Source organism: Pinus tabuliformis, chromosome 2_2, assembly GCF_031772625.1.
Source record: "Pinus tabuliformis cultivar Carrire ecotype Pingquan chromosome 2_2, CPIR1, whole genome shotgun sequence".
NCBI classification, from domain to species: Eukaryota; Viridiplantae; Streptophyta; class Pinopsida; order Pinales; family Pinaceae; genus Pinus; species Pinus tabuliformis.
Genome location: NC_142300.1, coordinates 216186239 through 216198788, shown reverse-complemented (window position 1 = coordinate 216198788; position 12550 = coordinate 216186239).

Below are 12550 nucleotides of genomic sequence, written 5' to 3'. Positions count from 1 at the left end.
TCATGCTCAATAAGAATTTTAATTAAGCCAAAGTGATATAGGCTCTTGTCTTCATTTCCCTTCTGCTTTTGGATGGTCTTCGGCATCTTGGTTAGGCTTTGTAATAGAAAATATGGTAGACTGATAACACACTGCCTTTTCAAGTGTAGCAGTAGTTTAATATGGTATAGATAGACAATACTGTAACGGCCTTCGCAAGTTACGAATTTTTGGAGAATATAGACCATCTCGTCCCAGGGATGCATCAACCAACTCCTTGGGACGCCTTTCTTCCAATTAATTGATGAGACTCTGGATCTAGACATAAATTGAGTCCATGAATTCTATTTAAATTGCTTTGTCTTAAAGTACTTCTCCCCTTCTGGGCTGATCCCTATTGACTGGGCTATGGTGTCTTCCGAAACCCTGAATGAGAAATTACCTATCAGGGCTTTCTCTCCATTGAATGTGAAAGCGAATTGTTTGGTAACCTCTTCATTACTTCCATGAAATTTCTCTAAAAAGGGCAACCACTGTATCTCTTTGAGAATTGAAATGCAATCTTCATGATATTGAGAACTATCGAACATGCTCGGCTCGACCCTATTGGTCATTTTGGCAGAGGGTCGTGCTCTAACTCTTCTCTGTTTATGTTTTGCAATTTCAACAAAGAAGTTTCAATTTGTTACCTGGTGGTGTCGCTTCCTTAATATCCAGTATGATGCTCGGTTGACTGTCTTGTGACTTTGGTGGGAGTCGAAACCGAATGGTTATATTTCCCTCTTGTGGCGCTCACTGCTTTCAATCCTTACTATGGAAGTCACAGGAGTCAAATGCCAGCGTGAAATAACTGAGAATGATGGTGAAATAACCAACTACACTTACTTCATAGCGTATTCATCTTTTGGAATAGAGGAATGGCTGTACCGCTTGTATAGATGCCATCATAGGAGCGTTGGAAGCGTATATGCAATACTAGGGTATGATTTCAGGGAGTCCTCTGAATCATTTGGCTACGTCGGGTGGTGGAATCATAATTCGGCCGTGTGGGATACAATGAATAGGCCCGCTTTAACATTTGTTTCTTTCCTTTTAAAAAAAAAAAAAACAATTCACCACGTGTCCTGCTTCTATTGGTACTCGGCCAAATGGAAGATGTTGGTATGGCTGTAGGATGCGATTGGCATAACAAGGTTGATATGAAAAGGGGTAATGGATTTAGAGGTATGAAATAGGTTGGAGTATGAAAGATGATAAGAATCAGTGAGATAAGGGATGATGGAAAATGTAGTGTCCTTGAAATCGATAATAACAGTCACAGTGATTAAATTTAACATTAAAAATTAATCTAAGAAATTAAATGTTAAGAATAAGGAACACATTACACTTTTGTTGGTTGTTGTTGCATTGGCATGCTGAGTAGGACTAGTCTCTTTTGACTATTCTTTGCTGTTCATAACAGGTCCCCTGAGATAGATTCGAATGTAACAGGTCCCTCTGAGATCCTGAAGATGTTCATGCACCTCCTTTGAAATCCGGAGAAAGAATTATATGTATACAGGTTCCTTGAGCTTGGGTATTTGATGGAGTCTTGGCGCTCAGCAACCTGTGGATCCTTGTAAAAACTTGATGAAGCTTTGTTGAAGTAACCCTGAAGTAACAGTCTCTTAACAGGTCCCTTTTATGTGTCTTAAACAGGTCCCATTACTGCTGGTGTTGGTAGCATGGTCTTCTGGACAGAACAGGTCCCCCTGCATAATGTTTATAACCAGGTCCCTCTGAGATAAAATAATGACAAAACAACTTCTTTATTGAAATCTGGAATGCTGGAACAAACTGCTTTGGAAATTTACAGTGAGGAGATGAGATAAGAAATCTTTAAGAATTTACAATGGAGAGATAAAAGAACAAAATGCTGATGCTTCTCTCCCCCACTAAAGTTTTGACTTGTCCTCAAGTCATTATTCAATTGATAAATCAAATAGTGAACAAAAGAAAGAGAATTCTTACCCGCCAACGAATTGGTTTTCAAGTAAGAATTCGGGGTTAGAGTGTGCCAGAGTCTGGTTTTCACATCTAACCCAGTGTTATTATATATATATATATATATATATATATATATATATATATATATATATATATATATATATTATATATTTTTTTGTTTTGTTTGTTTTTTTTTTTTAATTTCTTTTTGAATTTCTAAATTGAAAGGAAATGAACTAAGGCAGGGATACTACAGCTGAGGGTTGCAATATCTCAACCTCTCTTTGTTGAGATACTGTTTGGAGAAAATCTTGCTTGCTGATGGGCTTAGTGTATAGTTTCAGGCGATGACCATTGACAGTAAAGGAATGACCTTCTCCATCAATAGTTTTGAGCTTGATTGAACCATTGTCGTAAGCCTGAATAATTTGGTATGGGCCCATCCAATGGGTGGTAAACTTGCCTTTATGATCTCTGAATTTAGAGTCAAAAAGTAAAGCTCAGTCACCTTCCTTGAACTGCTTCTTCTTGATATGTGCATCATGCCACTGCTTCCTTTGTTTTTGCATGAGGATTATGGTTTCCTCTGCTTGCTGCCTCATTTCATCCAACTGGTTTAACTGCTGAATTCTTTCTTGTTGTGCTTGGTCCAAGTCAATTTGCAAATCTGGAGCCAGTTTAAAAGTATGTATTTGAAACTCAATAGGAAGCATTACCTCTTTTCCATACACCAACTGATATGGTGTAAATCCTGTAGTATCCTTCCACGTAATTCTGTAAGCCCAGAGTGCATCTTTGAGCTTCTCTTCCCAATTCTTCTTGTTCATTGCCACAATTTTAGCAATGATCCCTTCCAAAGTTTTGTTTGTGGATTCCACCTGCCCATTGGCCTGTGGATGGTAAGGTGTGCTTCTCCTATGCTTGATTTGGTATTTGTTTGTGATTTCCTTCACTAGTTTTGAGGTGAATTGAGTACCTTGACCAGTCACTATCTCCCTTGGTACTCCATACCTTACAAAAATCTCTTCAAAAAGGAAATTTACCACTGTGTGTTCGGTGGCTCTAACCAGTGCTTTTGCTTCAGCCCAATTTGTGACGTAATCAGTACATACTAAGATGTACTTCTTACCATTGGAGGTTGGGTTAATGGGTCCTATAAAGTCTAGAGCCCATTTTTCAAATGGCTCTAGGTGAACTTGGGGCTGAAGGGGCATCTCGTCTGTAGCTGTTGGCCTGCCCATTCTTTGGCAGCTGTCACAACTCTTCACATACTTCTTGGCATCCTTGAAAATGGATGGCCAGTAGTATCCAAGAGTAAGAACTTTGTATGTTGTCCGCTTAGCTGCAAAATGCCCACCACACGGTTCATCATGGCAAGATTTTAAAATATCAATTATCTCATCATTTCTTACACATCTTCTAATGATCATATCATAACCAGTGTAAAATAAATCGCCATTAAGCCATGAATATCTAGCACTTTGTTTGACTAGTCTCTTCTTTTCCTTTGCAGTAAAGTGTGGAGGTGTCCTTCCTGTAGACAAATAATTGGCCAAATCAGCATACCAAGGATTTACTATGGAAATTGCAAATAAATTTTCATCTGGAAAAGAATCTTCAACCGTAACAACCTCACCTGGATTTTGCAGTCTAGAAAGAAAATCTGCCACCTGATTCTCTTTACCTGGTCTATCTAACACTGTGATGTTAAATTCCTGTAACAATAATAACCATTTGGTAACTCTGCCACTAGTTATTAGTTTATTCATTAAATGTCTAATGGCAGAATGATCAGTATGTACAAAGACCTCATAACCAGTTATATAATGTCGGAATTTATTCACAGCATATATGATGGCAAGTGTTTCCTTTTCTGTGACTGTGTAGTTTGACTCTGCAGGTGTGAGATTTTTGCTAATGAAATAAATGGCATAATTACAAGATTCCTCTTTTTGGCCTAATGATGCACCCACTGCAGTGTCAGATGCATCTGTAAAGATATGAAATGGTAGGCTCCAATTAGGCCCTCTTAAAACTGGTGCGGTTGATAATTTCTTTTTGAGTACTTCGAATGCTTGTTGGCAGTTCTCATTCCAGTTGAAAAGTACATCTTTTGTTAGAAGTTTAAACAAAGGTAAAGCTATTTTACTAAAATGTTCAATAAACCTTCTGTAATAGCTTGCATACCCAAGGAAACTTCTTACCTCTCTTTGATTCTTTGGAATTGGCAAATCAACAATGATCTGGATCTTTGCTGGGTCAACTTTGATGCCTTGAAAAGAAATATAGTGGCCTAATACTATCCCTTCGTTTAACATCATAAAGTACTTTTCATTGCTCAGGGACAGATTAGCTTCAATACATCTTTTCAAAACTCTTTCAAGGTTCTCTAATGCATGTTCAAATGAATTGACGTACACTGAAAAATCATCCATGTAAACTTCAACGCAATCATGAACTAAATCAGCGAAAATAGCTAATACAACTCTCTGAAATGTAGCTGGAGCATTGCAAAGTCCAAATGGCAAAACATTGTAAGCATAAGTGCCCCAAGGACAGGTGAATGTGGTTTTGTCCTGGTCTTCTGAGGCTATCTTGATCTGGTTGTAGCCACTAAAACCATCAAGAAAAGAAAATGATGATTTCCCAGCTAAGGTGTCTAACACTTGGTCAATAAATGGTAGTGGGAAATAATCTTTGAGCGTTGCTTTGTTCAGTTGTCTGTAATCAACACAAATGCGCCACTTACCATTTTTCTTGGGCACTATAACCAATGGGGATACCCACTGACTGTCAGAAATAGGATATATAAAATTAACTCTCAACAGTTTTTGCAATTCTTCTCTGACAATATCCTGGAGCATGGGGTTCATTCTTCTCTGTGGTTGCCTCACTGGTTTGATGGTACTATCTGTATAAATATGGTGAGTGCATGTGTCGGGGTGAATCCCATGCATATCGGTGTAGTCCCAAGCAAAGGCTTTCTGGTATTTTCTCAATAATCGAATCAATTTCTCTTGATGAGATGAGTCTAGGTGATTGCCTATGTTCAGAGTTTTCCCTGGACTAATCTCTATGATCTGACTCTGTGTGTTGGTGATGGATTGAACTGGAAAAATGTCGTGAAATGTGGTTTGCAAAGATTGAATGGTGCATGTTTCCTGAAAGTTTTGGGCTAAAAGTACATTTGCAGCATGATATTGGTCATTTCTCAAATTTTCGGAAATATCAGGTTGAGAAAGGAATAATTCTACCAAATCATTACTGTCTTGTTCTTGGAAATCATAGATTTGGTCAATGCTAAAAACAGATTGTACTTCTTCTTTATCATTGAATTTATCATCAAGCCACAAATTGTTTGTTACTGCTGGTGATTGTGCCGATGGATAAAGAGTGAGTTGTTTTCTTTTGGTCCCTCTTGAAATGATCATGTTGCCCGATCGACATCCTATGAATGCATCAGCAGTCGCTAACCATGGTATACCAAGGATGATAGGGTGCCCTCCTAAATTGGATTTGGGTTGAAGAACCAAGAAATCCACTGGATACTCCCAAGAGTCTAGTGAGACAATTATGTCCTCCAAAATCCCTTCAGGAATCACTTTAGACCTATTAGCTAGTTCTAGAACAATCGTTGTATGTTGCAAATTTATGAGCTGGAGTGTTCTCATGGTTTCAAGAGTCATGACATTTATTGCGGCCCCAAGATCTATCAAAGTGTTTGGAATCTGTATGTTGTTAATGATGGTGGTCACTTTGGGAATGTCAGGATCAACATACTTTTCCATAGAGATGGTATTGGTCATAAGGCCTGCTAAATGTCCTATAACATGAATGGTTTGAGGATCAATCCTTTTTCTAGCAGGCTTCTTGAGGCACATGTCTTTGATGGCTTTAGTATATATGGGAATGTCTTTTATAGCTTGCAGCAGTGGAATTTTTATGTAGACATTCTTGAGTTCATCTAAGACATCAAACTGTGGTATAGACAATGGAGGTTTTATTTGGACCAATCGGTCTGGAAAAGGTGGATGCAATGGTTGCATCTGCTTATCTTTGGTATCATTGTTTGGTTGTCTTTGATTTGTCATTTCATTTTCATTTTCTGTGTTTTCTTCTTGCTTATCTGTTATTGGAGAATCTTTGTGGAGTACCCTACCAGACCTCAAGTTGATATTTTGCAAGGGTAGTGTGGGATATGAAGTTCCCTCTTCTACATTGTAGGCTGGCCTCTCTGCTCTATTATTTGGATTTGGGACAGTTTGAGCAGGAATTTGAGTAGGTCTGGGAGGTTGTGAGTTAGCTGGAAATTGCAGTTGTGGTGGATTTATTGGTGGAGGAGCAGGCAGTGCTTGTTGAGTAGGTTGAGGCTGATAAACAACTTGTTGAGGATACTGTTGATATGGTTGAGAATGTGATGAATACGGCTGATGGTATTGTTGATATGGTTGTGAATATGGTGGGTATGATTGAGGATATGTATGATAGGATTGAGAGTATTGTTGAGACGGTCTCCATTGTTGCTGTGGGTGGTTTTGGTGCTGCCATGGCATGGGTACATTCCATGAATTCTGTGCATACATTTGATCATTTACAGGAAATTGCAAATTTTGATTTGGAAACATACCTTGAGGTGCTGGCCTTGGCTGCCATGGTCTCTTTGTGCCCATGTAATACACGTTTTCCATCTCTGCATTAGCTGCCATATTACAGTTCTGCAAAACCTTAACTTTAGGACAATTAAACATATCATGATGTTCAGTACAGAAAGCACAAACTTGGATGTTTTCTAGTGGGCAGTCTTTTAATGCATGTTTCTTTCGGCATTTTGGGCAGAAGATAGCCATTATCTGATCTTCATCTTCTTGTTTCTTCTTAGCTTTTAGAGTGTCAATTTGGTTCCCTAGGGTGCTTAACAGATCTGTTTTAAACTCTTCTAACAGATTCCCTATTTCAGCCCTTGTGACACTTGCTGAGGCAGATTTTGTGACTTTGGATGACAGGGTTCTTTTTCCCATTTTAGCTTTGCTCCTTGAATACTTTTCGCATAACTCAGCGATTTCTTCAAAGGGTAAGGCAGAAATGTCACCTTTGCCCATCAAGTTAAGATCATCCATGTATTCCTCTCGGATACCTTTCAAGAATATTGTGCGGATCAGATCAAGAGGCATAGTTCGGTGTTTGGATTTTTGTAAGTTGTAGACAAACCGTTCTAAGTATTCCTCTAAGGTTTCATCCTCTTGTTGGCTCATTCTAAAGATATCATCTTTAGAATCTTTGGATCTACAATAAGGTTGATATTTCCTTAGAAATATTCTTCTCATGCCATCCCAATCAACTATAGCATGCTCACCAAGCCTCATGAACCATCTTAAGGTTGATGCCTTTAATGTCGCTGGGAAGAGTCTAAGCCTATGGGCATCATCTGTATAGCCATATGTTCGACATACAATGTCAAACTCGAACAAGAATGAGTCTGGATCTTCCGAAGCCATACCATAAAAGTTTGGTAGCATGGATGGAGGTATGTTTTTCATTTTGATCTCATCATCTTCTTGTGGTTCGTGTATAGGAAACTTAAAAGTTGACTCTTCTTCATCTCTCTGTCCGTGATTTGGTACTGATCCAGCTCCTTCCTCAGCCATTCTAATAGGTCTCTCTGTGTCAGTGTCACTTGTTTGAAAGAGGAGATTAAAGAAATATTGTTCGGTCACTGTGCTACTTTCTCCTTGTGTGGAAGATCTAGGAAAGTGCTTCTTTTGCGATTTATGTGTTAATAAAGTTTGCCTTTCGATGAGAGTAAGTCTTTGTCCTGACTTTTGTTTTTCCTCTAATTCTTGGATGGTGACTTCCTCAGCTGCTGTTGTATTCCCTAAAGAGTCTGCTCCTGATGATGATGGGTTAGTTTTTGGATGGTGGGGGGTTTTTATGAATCTACCCTGATTGTCTCTAAATCTAGACATAAATGAACATGATTTCTAACTGTGTTTTTGCTCATTTTTGTTTATTGAATTTTTTTTCTTTTTAAATCCTTTAAGTACGCCTCCCCGGCAACGGCGCCAAAATGTAGTGTCCTATCTAGGGTGCTAGACTAGGCTATATTTATTATCGACCAGGATGCGTAGACTTAGAGGCATGCGTCTACAGTATATAGACATAAAGGATTATTAGCTAAGTGGTTATGATGGTAGCTCACAGGACTTCTTTACGGAAGGTTGAGGTGTGTCACCTATCACCCAAACACTTAGGTCACTTAGTTAATCTACCTAATTACAACACTGTCATTCAATTCATTTACCAAATTAAAACACTATGTATCACTTCAAACCAAGATTTCAATCTCCTTACAGAGACACTATGCATAAAACCCCTGTTCAGCAAATACTCAGCATTCACTAATATTCATGCAAGATAAAGACATACGGAAATCATAAGCATACTTTGAAATGATAACAGAGTTCATGATGCTTTAAAAGACAACAAAGGATCGAATCCCTTGCAGGATACGATTCACGATCTCAGTGATGAACTGTTCAGGCATTATCATAAACATCATCCATACGCATTCTATTGAAATCGAAAACCAATCTTAATTGCTATGCATATCATTTAATACCCTAAGTTGTGAATAAAAAGGAAATGACAGTATACCAGTTTAACGCAGGGCCCGTCCGCGTTCTAGAGGTATACTGGACTGTGATCAACCGATTATAAAATCAACGCAACAAGGAAAAGATCGTGACTGCAACTGTGTTCTTGATATTAAGTTCAAACTCTGTTTTTCAAACGATACAATGATAACCAACTACTAACTACACAGAACTGTGTTTACATATGTTTTTACAACCCTTACATTTCGAAAACGAATGTACATTCATGATGTGTCTGTTGCCGCTTTTATCATGTCGTGATTTTTAAAATGTCTCTATCCTAAACTGATTTCAAAAAGGAACAAAACTAAATCAATTTAGAATGCTATGCTGTTGCTGCCTTTGTCGCCAACATGCTATACTTTGACCATCGTTGACCGCGCATGTAGGAGGGTCGGTTCTGCTGTAGGATAGGTATTTGTCCATGCTTGGACATTCTACTTTTCATCCCTACCCTTCGCTCTAGCCTAGCTGTCATGCCACATGTCAAACAATAAACCAATTAAAGGATGTTGTAACTTCCTGTAGTCATTTTACCAAAAATTCCTAATTCTTTAACATAAAACTCCTAAATCAATTTCAATGCATTTTAATAACTATAGTACTATTAACTAATCAATTTTCAAGGGATCTAAGAGATGTATGATGGAAAGAGGTAGGCAAATGATATGTTTTAGGAGGAAAAAGGAGGTCATGGGATGGTACCAACAATGGTTTCGATCCTCCTCGATTGGGCGTCAGATGGGTGTTAATGGGTGGTTGCATTCATTTCGTCTATTTTGCAACTATTCAACTCTCTTTTTTTTTAAATAAGTTTTGACAAAGATTTATCATTACTTTGATTACACACGTAAACTCGGTTAACATACTGTCACAATTTTTTGGTAATTAGTTTTCCATCATTGCAACAATTGCGCCAAACAATAATATTTGTATCCCACATCAAACATAAGAAAATCCCACATATAAATAGATAATCATTGCTTGATGGCCTGACCACTTCTAAATTTATTATGTTTCGGCTAAGATTGTCCATCTTTATTTGTATTAGCACATAACTGCGACTATGTGATGATCGTTTTCTGCATATTATCACTCTTATAGAAGCTTCAAAATTTTGAGAATATACCTCTCATGGTCTATAAATATAGGTGTTGTGTAATTTAATTGTTGATTAAATTACTTCATTAAATTATCGACCAAGGTTTGTGAGCTTGTGAAGTGTATGTGCATTGTACATGCTAGGAGTCTATTCCCAATCAAAGAATGAATGCAAAATGTAAATTCAAATTCTATCTATTACTAAACCTCATTAAGTGTATGCATATGTTCTATCTGCAAAGCATTAACTTCAAAACAACTATGCTAATGTTTAGGAATTCAAAACTAATTTAATGAATAATAATTTAAAATTATTCTAATTGAGCATAAATGAAAGTATGTTCTATTGAGCAAGAATCAAAGTCTACTCTATTAAACAAAAATCAAAGATTATTCTATTAAACAGAAATTGAAGTCTAGTCTATTGAGCAAGAATTTAAATCTAGTCTATTGAATGATTGAAATAAGTCTATTCTAATTAACTGGAAATGAAATGAGTCTATTTTAACTTTATGCTACAAAACTTGAACAAAAGGAATCTAACCATGAAAGCAAAACTGAAGTGGAAACTAATTTAAAGAGTAGTGATCAAATCATGAACTGAATGAAATTCGAAATAAAGAGCCTTTATAGATTACTAGTGTGCGCATGCTTAACTTGAACCAATTTGAGCATCCAAGATAAATCTGAGACTAGACATGAAATTAAATCTGAGACTAAGCACGAAATTTAGATAAGTAATCTATGAAAGAAATATTTTTGGTTTATTATCGAGCACTCAACCTGTTACAAAAAAAAGACAAATGAGTAAATTGTGCTTTGAAAACAAAGTATTAAGCATCTAACTATTAGAGACTGAATTGAAATGAATGCTAAAAGGAATGAAAATAAAACAACTACTACATTATCTCACAACTCCATGGGGGCTCTCCTAGTGAGTGTGAAGAAATAGAAACTCAAATCACGGATTAAATCACCAATCACATTCACAATTGTGCCATGAACAAAGTAATTGCATTAACTATAAATAGAGTCTTCTTTCAAAGATTAACAATAATTACAGACTTAACCATTGATGCCTCACTTTCAGATCGAAGCAATTTATAATTGTTCAAGATCTAACAACTTAAAGAGATAAATGTCGAGAAGTAAGTCCTTTATTCGACAACTAAGTTCTAAAATCAGAATAGGAAGTTTGCTCTCATGATTTGCTACTGAAAGAGCAAATCATGAGAGGGGTTTTGATTGACACATCACCAAATGGAAATTCTAAATCTAGATCTCACTTGCTTGATTTCTCCATGCTCGCTGGATGATAAGAATGACTCCTTGAAATTTTGTGCGAGAACAACCTTCTACATTTAGGTTTAACTCTTGATTTTACTGGCCATATTCTCATATCCTTTAGACTTCGAGGTGAGCCTAATAGGTGGATACTTGTGTGGATGACATCTGACATCTGTCCATATGTTCTTCTTATCTTCAAACTCATGAGAACCTATTCAAACTTGGATTTATCTGCAGAAATGTTAGTTAGCTATGAAATCTGCACCTTTCGATAGCTATAGTAATGTTTTAATTGATTTCACAAATAAATCATCGACTATGAGTTGTGAGTGAATTATGCCTTTTATTGTAGTTATGCATGACGTGGATGACCTCATAATTCATGGATGAAACAAAAATGTACACAGAATCGATGAAAGAAAAGGGAAAAAGTTTTGTCAAAATGAGGACAATTCAGAGGTTCAACATTCCCCCACACTAAAGATGTTGCATGTCCTCATGCACAAAATTCCAAAATTGAAGAGATACCTTGTCACTGAACTGCCTTTGATGCTTGGATCAATACATCCAAGTTTGTTGATACTCCTTTTCTCTATACATTTAGTGACCATCTGCGTTTTCTCATCAAAGGCTTCCCTTGTAACCCTTGACTTTATGTCTAAGACCCTTATTATTTGCCTTAAGTTTTTTATTGTTTTTGTACCAGTAGCACATTCTTAGTAACATGGCTTCATTTTGAGCTTTCATTATTTCATTTTCATCTTTGATGTGCTTATTCAGTAGCTCCAATTCATACACTTCTTGTTTTAAGGCATTAACAATCTCTTGCTCCTTATTGATTTTGGTTCAGGGTCAGACATAGGAGCATCATTATGTAAATAATCTTCATGAAATTAAGATTTTAAAGGAAGATTTACCTTTTTATGCACTTCTTTTTCTAAGGTCTTCAAGCATTCATAAACTTGTTTTTGAGCGAAATTGATCTCAGGGGTTTTCTTGCAGGACTTTGATAACATGAAGATTATCCTGATATTTCTATCTCAACATCATTGCCTTCATCGATATCAATAGTCTCTGTTGGTTCCTAGTTCATCTGTTTGCTTGAATTCTTGCTAATCCTTTTGGTTCTTCTAAATTTTTGTTCAGGATCCATTCCTTTATGAATGTTTTTCCTTTTATTGCCTTGCTTTTGTTCATCTCCTATGTTCTCCTTTGATGTCTCTAGTTTTATTTTGCAATTTCACTAACTTCCTTTCTTATAACATTTCCTTTATTGCTTTTCTTCTTAAATTCATTCAAAAATTGACTAAGGGGAACATCATCTTCTATCTCATTGCGTTGGTTTGTTGGTTCATTTACTAAAAAACCCTTGGCTTTGTTTGTTATAGACTCAAGGTTAGAATTTTGAAGAACCCTTCGTCGACTCCTTTTAGTCTTCTTTATTTTCTCTTCTTCACGTGCCTCCACGAAATGATTCCTGGTAAGAAAACTTTGCCAATTATCACCGATGGTTTTTATATGCGCCTATACGAGAATCTTCATTATCC